We start from the raw sequence: 13,984 nt of genomic DNA on the forward strand, positions 1-13,984 counted from the left end.
TTGTGTCTTTGAAGATTATTGCTCAAAAATATTCGCAGGTGACAAGGAAAGTGCTTTTGTTTTAGAGCACATAAGGCTACATAATGAAATATTGAAACAGGTTTTTTTTAGCACATTCACAGTACCATTATAAATCAGCAGGTGTTTTACATCATAATTATGTTCATATTGCTATAATGTGTATTTTAGCAAAGTTGGAGTTAGGTATTGACCAATCAGCATCCAGAGCCAGAGTGTTACAGTCCTAAACTAATGAGGTAATAAATCCCAAAATCGATTCATAAATTTGGTAATCTACATGTATTTAGATCAAGGTCACATCATCTTTCACTTGAATTTAAGTTGTCCCATCACAAAAACTGACCTTTTTACCAAAAAAAAACATGGTGACATCCGTACCCCATCACAAGCTTGTGGTAATGGATGGGGCTCTTGTTGAATCATAAACCCTGATCCCTCTCTCCTGGATAAAACCTGGATTTAAGGCCTGTGTCCTTCTGCAGAGGGAGGGAAACACTAAATCCATCAGGCACAGCACGCATCCCAGCATCCCACTCCACTTCCAGATTATCAGCGCAGAGTAGCGTGATCGAAGAGAGATTTAAAGCGTGACTGTTTGACCACAGCCGTTCTGAACAGAGCAAAACGAGAGGGAGATGTCAGGGAAGTGTGTAAGGAGAGTGAGGACTTGTGTGTTTGTGGTTTCCAGGGCATGGTGGCAGCTGGCAGGAGCAGCTCAGTGAACGCGTGCGTCAGTCGTGAGCTGCAGATTAAAGGACTTTCTGAATCGCCCCTGGTCCCGCCCCGCCCTCATTCCGTCTATGTGCTTGGGGCAGTCTGTTCCTCAGTCGGGCCGTGTTCACAGAACAGCGTTCAGCTCTAATCCTAATATCTATAACCACAATTCTATTCTAACATCAGCGTTACGTAGCTTATTTAAGTGTGATGTCATAGACCGTTGATAAGTATAGTTTAATCATTGGCCACTTTCACACAGCACCAGAATACGGTTGTTAAATCCTAAAAACTGATAATGTGAACGCAGCCATTATAAGCAAATATGTGCATACCAGATACTTATGCAACCTTAATACAATTAGTCCAAAGGGGTGCTTTATTTCTAATGCAATACATTAAATACACACACACACGACTTATCCACTGCGCCAACACCACCTTATACACAAAATATATATGTTTACAATAAGGTTAAAATCATTCAGTTTTCCATTGTACAACAGTTATTAATTTAGGTTATTTTATATAATAGTTTAATAAAAGCATAAATGAAATTCAGAAAACATTAAATTATTGAAATCGAGACATATAAATAAATATAAATACAATTTTAAAAATGCTGTATTGTTTGTTGTTAGTACAAAGCAAATGCAATAACTACTGTAAGCTAACTGAAATTTATTGTTAAGTGATACCAATTTTTTTATTCATTATATTTTCACTATCTATGTTATGCTTATTAGTTGAATTGGGGGTGGGGGAAACAATACATTTCAGAATTTCTTATTTTATATGTCCCAATGTTGCCATAATATTGGAGTGCACTGTCTACTTTTACAAGAGAATACTATTTAATTTTTCTTCTTCTTAATTTCATGTTCAATTCAGTGTTACTTGGCTTTTCGTTGTAATTAATTGTGAAACTTACTAGCGGTTTACTAGCAACTTCTAAGTGAAAACTGTTTCCACACCAATTTATTTTATTTATTTTTTTCTCAGTGTATCTAGTTAGTAGAATATACAGGGTGATATGATTATAACTCAGAAAAGCGTCAAAATTGCTCATGCTAACCTTTATTTAGAAAATTTGTGGTCCAGTCAACACCCTTGTGCACACTTCAGTTAGCCAGTGATTAATGTACTGTAGATGTAGTTTAAGAAGAAGAAGGGGGGTTTTGTCTCCCTTTTTTTTTTTTTTTACATTTATTCTTTGAGAGTAGATTCACATTACTTGTTCCCCATATATTAACTTTGTTTTAAGATTTGTGTAATCAGCTTATACTTCAGTTGGACTGACAGAGGAAAACTGGAAATTACAAGAGCTTTGCCAACACGAACAGGCCAAAGTTACAGTAACACTCTCAGAACTGTAAATGTATAGGAATCCACATTAGTTTTGTTTTTTCATGAGGGTTGCCATTAGTGCAGACAAATGGTGAATAGATGTCTGGTGGTATTGTGTCATCAGGGGAATATGGTGCAGAGGTATTGATTGTGTTAAAGGAGAGGATATGGCTCTGACGAGGCTCACAGCTCCAGTCTATGCGGGGGGCTTGTTCCTCCAGCCTGGAGCTGCACAAACTCTGGGGCAGAGCTTTAATCTCTACTAATCGTATCTTAATTCACACAACATCCCTCTGGCCATCTCTCTCTCGCACACACACACACACACACACGCGCGTGCATGCTAGCAGTAGCTCTGAACTAATGGATTATCTTCTCTACTAAACCTAACCTACCTGTCTGTCTGTCTATTTCTCTATTTGAAATATGAATTATCTATTTCTAAATATATATATAACACACACATACTTATTTTACACTTTTGGTCAATCTTCCCTAGAAAACAAGATAAAAGAGTGAATAAAAATGCACAGCTGATTCCTGAGGTAAGTGGTGTATTATTCCCACCACCACCATCATCATGGTCACCTTCTTACATCAGTGAAGTTCTCACCATCACACGCACCTCGGCACCAGACAGTGCGTAAGAGAGATGGACCCTAATCTCATTCCACTAATGCTCTCTTTACATTAGAGTACAGACCGAGCTCTGTCTCAGCCATGCTCTTTCTTTTTCTCCTAACCAGGGATTATTCACTGAATGAGAGAAGAGAGGTCGGTACAGGGGAGGGGGCCTGAAAAATGCTGTGTAACCCGACCCGGGCAGCCCATCTGGAGAAGGCCCACATGGACAGAGATTTCCCACAAAGCAATTACTTCTCCCAAAGTTTCAGCAGGAGTCTAACACAATGTTCCTTTTCTTCTCTAGCATAAGCATATTTCCTTTGGTTTTTCTGACACAGGCAGGTAAACACAAGTGAACACCCGCTAACAGAGTGATGACAAAAAAACAATAGAGAAAGCTGTATTTGTTGGGATGTTGCAATGCATTTGGAAGGGTACTCAAGGGTAGTGAGGGTTGCAACCACTATAGTGATTCGAATGGGTTTTTCAGTGATCAATAATGCATTTGATAAACAATGCATAAACATAAACTGTCGAACAAATTCTCCATATAGTTCTCCTAAAGTGAATGTTCAGATTGTGTACCTTCTCAACAGAACCATTCACCATCAACCAGAGACCCGAAGAGAATGACTGACACTAGAAATAAATGATGGTTAATGTTTTTTTTATATTGTCATTCATTCTGTATGAATAGATTTATGCAAAAGGAGATAAAGCGGACTTAATCCAGCAATCCTCTCCTCACCTACATTAGCAGCCCCTGACCCAGATACAGGGCCGGCCTCTCCCTTTAGCAAGCGACAAAACACAAGCTGTTTCACACAAATGCCAAACCACAGAGTTCTCAAAGAGCTGTGTTTCATACGATATTTTATTTATTTATTTTGAGTACGAGCATGTTGATTTCAGAAGACTTTGATTGGTAACTTATAATACACATTATTCTATTTTGGCAAACACAGCCCAAAAAAAGAGAAATAAGCTAGTCTGATCCAACACAATGTGATTCATAATGGCACTAGAATGAAAACCAAACATGGCTGTCTAGTGTCAGCGAACAGCTTGGATCAATGACCGAAGCGTCAGGAGCTTTGAGACTGTGGTGTGCAGTGGGGGAATATTTGAATTTCACCCCAAACCACACTACTCGCAGTCACTCACTCAGGGGGCGGAGCATGTGACATCATTGAAACGCAGTTTTAAACCTGTGCTCTCAATTCTACGGAGATTGATATCCAACGCTTCACAGTGGTGATGTTCTCAGGTAGTAGTTGGCAAGTCTAGAACCACCGGACCTGACTACCTCACCAGTGTGAGTTCTACCATTGCCAAATACCGTCGGAGAACCTTCCTTGAACTCCGTAGCAGAGGAGAAAAGGGCTGTGCTTTGCCACAACAGACATGCAGGAATACCATTGCACTTTCATTTCATACTAAAGTTATTCTGAATTAAAGATAAGAGATGAACTATTAACAAAGGTCATAATTGGGCCTTATATACTCTAAAAATAAAGGTTCCAAAAGAGAATTTTCATAGCAGTGTAATAGAACCATTCTGAGTTTCCCAAAGAATGTTTTTTAAAAGTATGAAGAATATTCCCCACTTGAAAGAACCTTTCCCTGGATGTTAAAGATGCTTCATGGAACCATCAATGCCAATAAAAACCTTTATTTTTAAGTGTGTAGACAAACCCCTTAAAAAGTAAAAAAATAAAACAAAAACTCAACTGCACAACTTTTTAATCAGAAGCTATAGCACTGCACAAAACACAACAAACTTTTTGTGAAAAATGTTACATTGATCGAAGATGTAATTGCTTCCAAGAGAAGATGAATCTATGAAGGTCGTCCAGTGAAGGCAGTTCACAGCTCCTGATTCACACAAACTGTTTTAGTGTCATAATGCATCTGTGCAAATCATCTTATTGCAAAAACCACTGCGGATACTTCTTCTGGGGTTTAGCTGCAGTGATCAAAAGAAAAAATGTCTTCAAGATAAAAAGATATTGAATTTTGAGCTTTCCGCAGCAAAGGTCTCTTCTTATGTTACACTGGGCAGGACAGAAAATAGAACATGACCGCCTAAGAGAGGATCAATCGGGCCAACGGCCTGCTGTCTGTCCTTTGTGATCACGTGATTTTTTAGCAGCATTTCTGTCTTGTCCCATATTGGCACTACACATAATTGCTCAACGTATATATAAAAAAGCAAAAATGTGCTAGTGCCAAAACAGGCAAAGAAGAGGGACAAGAGAGCATCAGCTTCATTTGAGAGTTTCGAATCCAAACCCACTTACAACAGAGAAGCAAACCGAACATCACGTGGTTCTTTCTCTGCTCTGTTTATGGCCCTTTGGTAATTCACTGATAGTGTGCTTTCACAGTGAATTCTACCAGTGCCATACACAGAACAGGAGTCTGTCAGCTTCACCCCTTTAATACAACCTGCATCCTCCAGCAACACCAATGATAGATCGACAGAGGGGGGTGCACGAGGGAAGGTGAGGGGGTGATTTGGTTAAGGAGGTAAAGAAGAACCCTTCTTCCTAAAGGGAAAAGAAAGACAGACAGAGAGTGAGAAAGGAATCGAATTCAGAGAGACAGTGAGTCAAGAATGCTATACAGAATGTGATGAAAAATGTTAAATCAGGAAGATGAGTTAGAAAATATATTTGCATTTTGTTAGATGCTTTCATCTAAAGAAAACTGTATTTCAAGATACATCAGTTCAGTTCACACATTTCATGGGAATCGAACCCATAACCCTGACACCCTTGGTGTACCTATCGCCAGGCTGTTTGAGATTCCTTCAAAAAAGGCTCTAATAATGCATTTAATTTATGGAGAATGATAATACAAATCCAATTTAAGAAGGTTTTTTAAAAACCTTCAGTACTTTCCCAAGCTATTTTTTTGGGATTATCATTGTGATTATAGAGGACACACTAGTGATTCTCCACATGGAAAGACAAAAACATTTTCAATCTGCTGAATCACAAAATACACAAAATGCTGACATTATCATCCATTTTGTGCTCAACCAGACATTTTAATTAGCTGTTGAGGAGATTACACCAAATACAAAACCATAATACTTTATCCTGGGGAAGGACTTGCATCTATAAGAACGGAGAATGTCTTCCTCTGAGCAAACTGTCTTTAGATAATCTTTAGAGATTATCAAAGTTTTGGATTTACACCAAAAGGATGATCTTTTTACTGTGAAATGCATGTTTAAGTATGGTGGGAGTGACTTCACAAAAACATGAATGTCTTTCCAAACACAGCAGACAATTCCTGAGCAACTAAAGTCTGCAGAGATCCCTCAACATGCTCCTTTATTATTCAACATCATCCTGAACATCATCACCACCACTGACTAAAGTGACACGAGAGATGCCATGTTGCTGGGTTCAAGCAAAAAACCCAACACTACATTATCAAATAGAGCACCCAAGAGAGCTTGGTGCCTTCGAGACCCCATATCTTCTGATTACACGCCATCTGTTATAGAAGAAGCCACCAGACCTAGAGCACCCTCCTCCCCTATACGCAAAGCCTGCAGCCCCACCCAGGAGGACCCAGGAACAGCCATTAGCTCCTGCTCCCTCTGCTCCTGCAGGAGATGGAGGCCAGATTGATTCCAGACCAAAAACGATGTTCTAAGTGATTTTTCAGACGCCCAAATGGCTCCCAGAGCAGGACTCCTCTTGCAATTTCCTGGAATAATCAATAACTCTAAAAAGCCAAGTTGAGAAGCCAGCATAGTCAAATTGGTCTGGCTGGTTCTGTTTTGCCCCCACCCCTGCATAATGAAAGAAAAAATCTCATATGATAACATCCTGATGACTTAATGGTCTATTTTTGCTGGGTGTTTTGACACAAGGCATCATTAAAAAGAAGAGTGCTCGAAACAAAATGTTATATCACATTTTCCCAAATCATAAATACAGAAGCGTGAAACCATAGTGCAAAGGGTAAAACCATATAAAAATGTCCAAAATATCTACTTTTTTGTTTTGTTTCGTTTTTTTTCATGTCTTCGAATAATCTTTTAATGTCGAACCTGCACTGCGTCATAGTCATGGTTTGTTTTGCGTTTACTAGATTCAGAGTTATCAAAGTGTTTTTTCTTTTAGAAAATGTCAGTCTCATAATTTTTTTGATCATCATTAAGAAGTGGAGTGTGGGTGCATTAGTCACCTCTTGTTAACCTCAGTCTCAAAGCTCCCGGTTAATCGCATTTGTCTAATTAGCGAGCATCTCCTCGAACTTTAGTAAGACCTATTTTAGGAAAGACTTGGCCAGACAAGTTCAGTCTCCCCCAAAAAGACAACGCCCGGAGCCACTTCTGCTCTGAGGGTGATTAAAGACAAAGCGATCGTGGATTGTTTACCTGAAAATATTAAACTATTATATTTTGTAGAAATTATACATACGATTCTTTTAATTATAAATACCAATGTATATTCCAAATATATTTATTTTTCATGTATTCATGTTTTTTGTTATGGTGAGGCGAGACAAATTTAAAAATATCAAAAATGCACTTGTACCTTACACTGATAATAATAGCCTAATAATAGGATAATAATAATATATTTTATAGGCTAATAATTTGTGATGATTATTGTTCATGATGGTTTAATGTCATTGTTTTCGTTTTTATAGGCTACACAGTATCATTGTATAATAAACTTAAGTTAAGCTACTAATATAAATAACTCATCTTGCGGTTGATTGTGAGTAACTTCGACTTTTACACATGCAGTTGCCAGTATAACGACATGTACTTACTAAACAAATCTATTTAAGCCTATGCAAATGACGCAGGGCAAACTGAAAAATCAAAAAAAAAAAAAAAAAGAGAGAGAGAAAAAGAGAGAGTTTTGCCTTTTGCTAGATTTTGGCTGGACCCAGGAAAAGGTGTAGCCAAGATGGGTTGATGGCATGAAATACTTTTGGGAAGCTGACATGACCTGCGGTCTGATACTCCAAAAACCCTTTTAAACTAAAATAATTACTCATTATTTTACAGCTATTATAATTGAGTGTTTATTGTAATATTAGGGTATCCATACGTTCATTTTGTATTATTTGTACTTTTAAAACCATACAATAAAATAAAAAATACAAATAAGCGAATTAGTGAAGTGGAAGCAAAACGTGTTTAAATTACCAATTAAACGTGGCAACCAGTTACAGGGCATAAAACATTGGCTACATGTTCCCTTTAGCCTATCTAAACGAATCTGAACGCAAAATGATGTTGATATAAATGTTGCGTCAACCATACAAACAGGAATCTTTCCAGAAGGATGCTGTGAATGCACTACCACACACGCTCCTTAATTTTTGCATTTGAGGCTACAATTATTCTATGTAACACAAAATCTAAAAACATCCGATTATATATATATATATATATATATATATATATATATATATATATATATATATATTCATATATATATATATATATATATATATATATATATATATATATATATATATATATATATATATATTTATCTTACTGTAGCCTATAAAACTCGTAGAAATAATTGAAGGGATTTCAAAAAGAGGATAGTAACAATAAAAATTTTTTATTATGATTCTAAAATGTCAGTGTGATTTCAAATAATTATTCAGGAGCTTACCTGCTGCGATGCGATACGTCTCAAAATCCGAATGACGTGTTCAGGCTCGGCTTCTTCCTTTAGTTTATTTATTTTTTATTTATTTTATTTTTCCCTGTACACTCACAAAGCATTAAATTATCATGGTGATTTGCACAGATTAGACGAAAAACTAAACGGATTTATAAAAAAATAATAATAAAAAAAGACTCCAAACGCGGCAAGTGGAACTTCCGCAGATTTAAACTCATTCGCTTTTCTATGAGTGAACGCGGATTTATCAAGCTCTCTCGCCGCATAATCGAGCATTTTTCAATGAGACAAAGAAGTCAAAGCGTCGTCACTGACTTCCTGAGTATCAAATAACAAATGCAGCCCATTTTTCCCCCCTTACATATTCTCTCTCTCTCTCTCTCTCTCTCTCTCTCTCTTCCACCTGGAGAGTCGCTGTACCTGCGCGCTGCTCAGACGACTCTCAGAATTTTGGCTTTCCTTTCCATAACATGCAGACAATTTTAAATGCGTTGAAATGCGCAGAAGGTAGCTCGCTGTTTAGTCTGCAACCGTGAGGATTTGCCAATGGAAAGATAATTAGTTAAGCATCTTACCCCAGTGCCGAAAGAATAATCCAACCCTCCTTTTGTCATTTTGCGATGTCACTAACTCAGGTGTTTTTTTCCCCCCTGTCCTTTTAAGGTGGAGCTGACGGGAGGCGAGGCTCTCTGATGGAGCTCTGCTGCAGTTCGACCGTACAGCTGTCACTGCTTTACTTCATCTCCGGATTAAAAGATTTTCAAACCCGAATTATTTTGGAGACGGCCTTTAATTTTACCATATAAATATGATGAAGCGATTCTCATTTTAATTGCAACGAGAGCATCTTAATTTTATTATTATTATTATTATTTTATAATTTCTGGCAGTGTGGAAATTATTTCCTGATCTTTAAGGCGCTCATCTTTTTAACACAATTCCCGTCAGTAGGATTTCGTTTTGAGCAACATAATTTGTGCGCAGTTAGCTAACCGTCAATCATAAAAACATTTTAAACATAGGCTAAAACTAACGATTTCGAATACACATTTCTGATATGTTGCATCACGCAAATGTTTATTTAACTAATTCTGAGAAAATTCCAACTTTGTCGTTACTTAAACGTTGTTCTAATGCATATACTTATTTAAAAATGACTTAAGGTCTTCATATAACCTATTAATTTGGCAAAAATAGCCTAAACTTTTTTTTCGTGTTCTATCACGCAACGCCGTTTCTCTGATTTACGCTGTAGCCTACGTTTTAATTGAACTGCGTAGCAAACATGTGACTCTGACACGGTAGGTTTTGACCTTTATTTATCAGTGCTGTAATAGGCCTGTAATTTAAGTAATTTGAAGAATTTTAGCCTCAGTAAAATACAAACATAATATCTCAATATACAAAATATAAGCTATACATACAGTTTCTGTAATATCGCAATGTTTTGTCTAATTTGTCCTTCTTTTTCGCAGGTGAGCCCACAGACTCTTAAACAAACACATCTTTGGACCAAATGTGACGTGTTGTGTCTGTAGAGGGCCAGGACAGGTGTTTACCTGTATTACTGGCAGACAAAGAGGCTCTGTCTGCATTGAGAGAGAGAGAGAGAGAGAGAGAGAGAGAGAGAGGGATGAAAGAACTCAGCTGAAGAAGAAAAAAAGTCATCTAGAACCAGACTACATTGGTTTGTTGGTCTGAATCATTCTAATCAAAGAGGATTGTTGACTGGTTTTAATGAAATTTTGTGCACCTGTCAGTTAACCCATCTAAAGCTAAATTAAACTAAACCAGCTTGGCCGGGCCAAGAGGCAGGCTAGCCCATCTTAATCTATCTAAAACCATTTTAGCCCTTTTCCTGAAAACTAATATATTTCTGACCATTAGAAAAGAAAGAAACAAGAAAGCAAGCAGCCTACATATCACATATCAATATGTGGTTTAGGATTTTCTCCTTGTGTGTGTGTCCCGCAGGTCTTGGGTTTTGGGATCAGATGACATCATCCAGATGGCCAGTAATGAACAAGCATTCAAACGCACCATTTCATCTGCTCTATATGCCTGCAGGTCCTACCATGCGATCATCCTTTTACATAACGGTCCTCCTCAGTTAGCAGCCTAAGTCCATCTTTGTGCTCAGCGTGTTGCTTGAATAGTTGAAAAAATTATGAATTAAGTCTAAACCTGACTTTTTAATTCTGTTTGTTTAATCTATGTGTATACTCACTTCACTCTATTATTAAAAATGTCAGACACTTAGATGTCTAGGACAACATTTTAGCAGTCTAAAAATAAAAATGATCTCAAGTTGAACTGGTATAAATGTTTACCCCATGCAGGTGTCCATCCTGGAAGGCATCAGGACCTCTTTAGAGCAGCCGCATTGCAGTTGGTGCATCACACTCCAAGTGCTTCTGCAGAGTCTGGAAGTGATGCTGTTCTCCGTTGGGTCGCTCTTCGTATATATACCCATCCACATTACCTGCAAACCCTGAGTTCACTTACCTGCTGTTGATAGTTGAAGTCTATACTGACACCTCAGTGGAAAAAAACCTCCATATTTTTAAATTATGCCAGTGGTGTTAGTCTGGCGGCTCTGGTTACATCTATTCAAACCAAATAGCCAGAGTGAAATCTATCCCAAGGGCTCTTTGTTGACCAGTCAGACCAGGTTGTCGTCCCTTCACCCGTCCACTCTTCATTCACCTGATTAAATTCTGAAAAAGACGAAACACGAGCCACAGATCACCTGTATGAGGGAATCTGAGTGAAGCTTTTGAATTTTTAAAATAGTCATTTCGGTGCAGCTACCTGTCGGTCCATATGACGTTTAAAGCCCTCCCCACCTGCCAGGATGGGTATCGGGTGTAACCGGGCCAATTTTCTGGCACGACTGATGCCCCTCATCGAATGATACATGATACGGGCCCGTGGAACAAAGAGCATGCATGGCGGAATAGTTTACAGATGACCAACAGAGCATTTGATGTATTGACAAACACCCATTTACTGCATGAACTTCGTCTGTTATATGAATTATTATACACTTATAAGTATGATAAACTTATATCAACATAATGCTACATACAAATCACTGTTTGTGGTTGAGTTTTAGGATATTTTAGGATATTTGGAATTAGGATAAGACTTTGTATATGGAATTACTAATATAGACTCTAGAATATGTTTTAGTTGGAAAGCTAATTATTTGCATTCTGAGTTCATAGTGCATTTTCATTTAAGCATTACAATTGAAATGATTTTTTTTATTCATATACCTTTTTATTTTTATAAATTCTGAAATTAAAAACATGTTTATTGGTAAGATGCAGGTGTTAACTACAATAAAACAAGATATATTTAATGCAAATAGAGATATATAGTTATAGACACTATATTATTTATTTACAGCAAATATACTACCTGTAATTAAATATATTCTTTAATAATTCTTAAATAATCACAAATAATTATCCTTGATGAGAAAGAAAAACGTTAATTCAATATGTTACATTATAATATTGCAATAATGTCATTGTTTTGAACATATTCACACTTAAAATACAAAAATAAAGAAAAGAACACCTTTAGACAAAAATAACAATTTCTTGGAGCCAAAACAAAAAATGTTTTAGATAGCATTTCTGTCACTCGTAATTTAGTCAGTTATTTGTAAATAAATAAATGCATTCATTACAGTTTTATTTCTGAAGAATATTTCACAGCAACACTTAAAAGCTTTAAAACAAGCTGCAAAGACAGAAAGAAGGATGTTCATTGCATTGTTCACTGTCAAAAAGCATTTTTTTTTATCATACTAGTGGGCAGTAAAATATATTAAGACGCTGTTAATAGACTGCATGGGTATGTAATATAATTAATACTCTAAATGGCAAGAAACATTTCAGAAAAAAAGCTGTTATTTCGAATATTACAAAATACCCGAACACGATGATATTTAACTAATATACTAATAAAGGATTAGTAATTTCCAGTCATGGGGGTTTATGTCGTTCTGCATGTCATCACCTTACCATCGGCAAAATTTGACTAAGTTGGCATTATCAGTCGCCATGAAAACGGTGAGTCAGAGCATCTGCCATTAGTGTCTTTGTCTGAGGTTGTTTTAATCAGACGGTCATCCATTAATAACGGAGTTGGGCTGCTTTAGTAACCGAGTCCTCGACACGAGAGACGCTCAGCTGGATCACATGTCAGCTTGAGGATGACGTTTCACACACACACACACACACACAAGACGACGCACTGTAACATGTTAGCTGGTGATCTTAGCTGTTGCTTACGGTTATTTTGTTAGGCCTATATTATATATCGTACAATAACGCGCTCATACATGATGATTTGGTAGGAAATATGATGATGATTCTTGGGGTGTACTGGCAACTCACTTAGGCTACTAATGAGAGTTCACAAGAGCAAAGTATGGGTGATTATTATTTTTGATTATTAGTCCTGATAAAGTAAACACTATTCGTCCTTCAATCTGCATCACTTTCAACCCCATTTTTCTCTATCGTTCTATAATTGCGTTTCCTGCGTGGGCCATCTATCATTTCTTGAGATAACAAAACCCACCACATTACCTCTAGGTTATGCAGTCCGAAATAGTTTTAAGTGGAAATAATGGAGGCATTAAAGAATATAAGAGTATCGCACTTCTCCTGTTCGGTGTACCGCTGGGACTGGTCACGTGACGGCAAACTCCTAGTCCAGCCAATCACCGCGGCCTTCTCGGGCTGGGCATACAGCATATTCTTTCAGAAATCATTCTGATATGCTAATTTGATGCTCAAGAAACGTTTATTCTTTAAATGTAGGCCTGCATGCTTCTTGGCCATCGCACTGCAGATAAAGGCCTCAAAATGTTTCATTGAGGAGTTCATGTTTCTACAGCACTGGAGGTCAGGACTTTGGAGAGAAACGGCACTGTCCCGTTTCTCGATGTCTCCTTCTCCTCTACTGCTTATGGGCGGATTCTGAGTGGAAATATTAATGGGGGAAAGACTGGTAGAGTCCTTAATTGAGTATAACAGTTAAAACAGTTTAACAGTGTTAAAAGCACAGATACATATGATAGAAGAGGGAAGATAAAGGAGGGGGGAGGGTGAAGGAGAGTAAAAGCCTACAGTTTGTTTTGATTTTTAATTCTACCTTTTTCTAAAGCTTGAAAGAACAATAGAGGGCAGATTTCTGCGTGACAGAGACATTTTGCTTGAAATATTAATTTACCTTATGTTACTAAATTCTTTCCTCCCTTGTAAAACGAGAGTGACGTCGTCCCCTGCAGGCCACTAATGGTATTACAGTTGGATTAGGATTCTACTTTGTGTAGCCAAGAGCACACCTGGTGGTCAAAATAGAACAAATAATAATATAATATAATATAATATAATATAATATAATATAATATAATATAATATAATATAATATAATATAATAAGTTATGATGTAATTCATAGGCCCACTCTGAACATTTACATGGCATGAATTACTTCTGTTGTGTCTTTATGCTATAATCTATAAAGTCTATTTTTGCGATCAAATGAAGAGGCTTTTTGCTCGAATCCAAATTTTTTAATATA

At 37.2% G+C, this 13,984-nt stretch overlaps 1 long non-coding RNA gene across 1 annotated transcript; it reads left to right on the forward strand.

The window, feature by feature from the left end:
* Positions 1–10,030: 10,030 nt before the first annotated feature.
* Positions 10,031–10,876, forward strand: LOC113048588 (uncharacterized). Its single transcript, XR_003276509.1, has 3 exons — positions 10,031–10,068; positions 10,356–10,448; positions 10,721–10,876. It is a non-coding gene; the product is annotated as an uncharacterized LOC113048588 (long non-coding RNA).
* The last annotated feature ends 3,108 nt before the right edge of the window (positions 10,877–13,984 follow it).

The sequence above is a fragment of the Carassius auratus genome, chromosome 29, assembly GCF_003368295.1.
Source record: "Carassius auratus strain Wakin chromosome 29, ASM336829v1, whole genome shotgun sequence".
Taxonomy (NCBI): domain Eukaryota; kingdom Metazoa; phylum Chordata; class Actinopteri; order Cypriniformes; family Cyprinidae; genus Carassius; species Carassius auratus.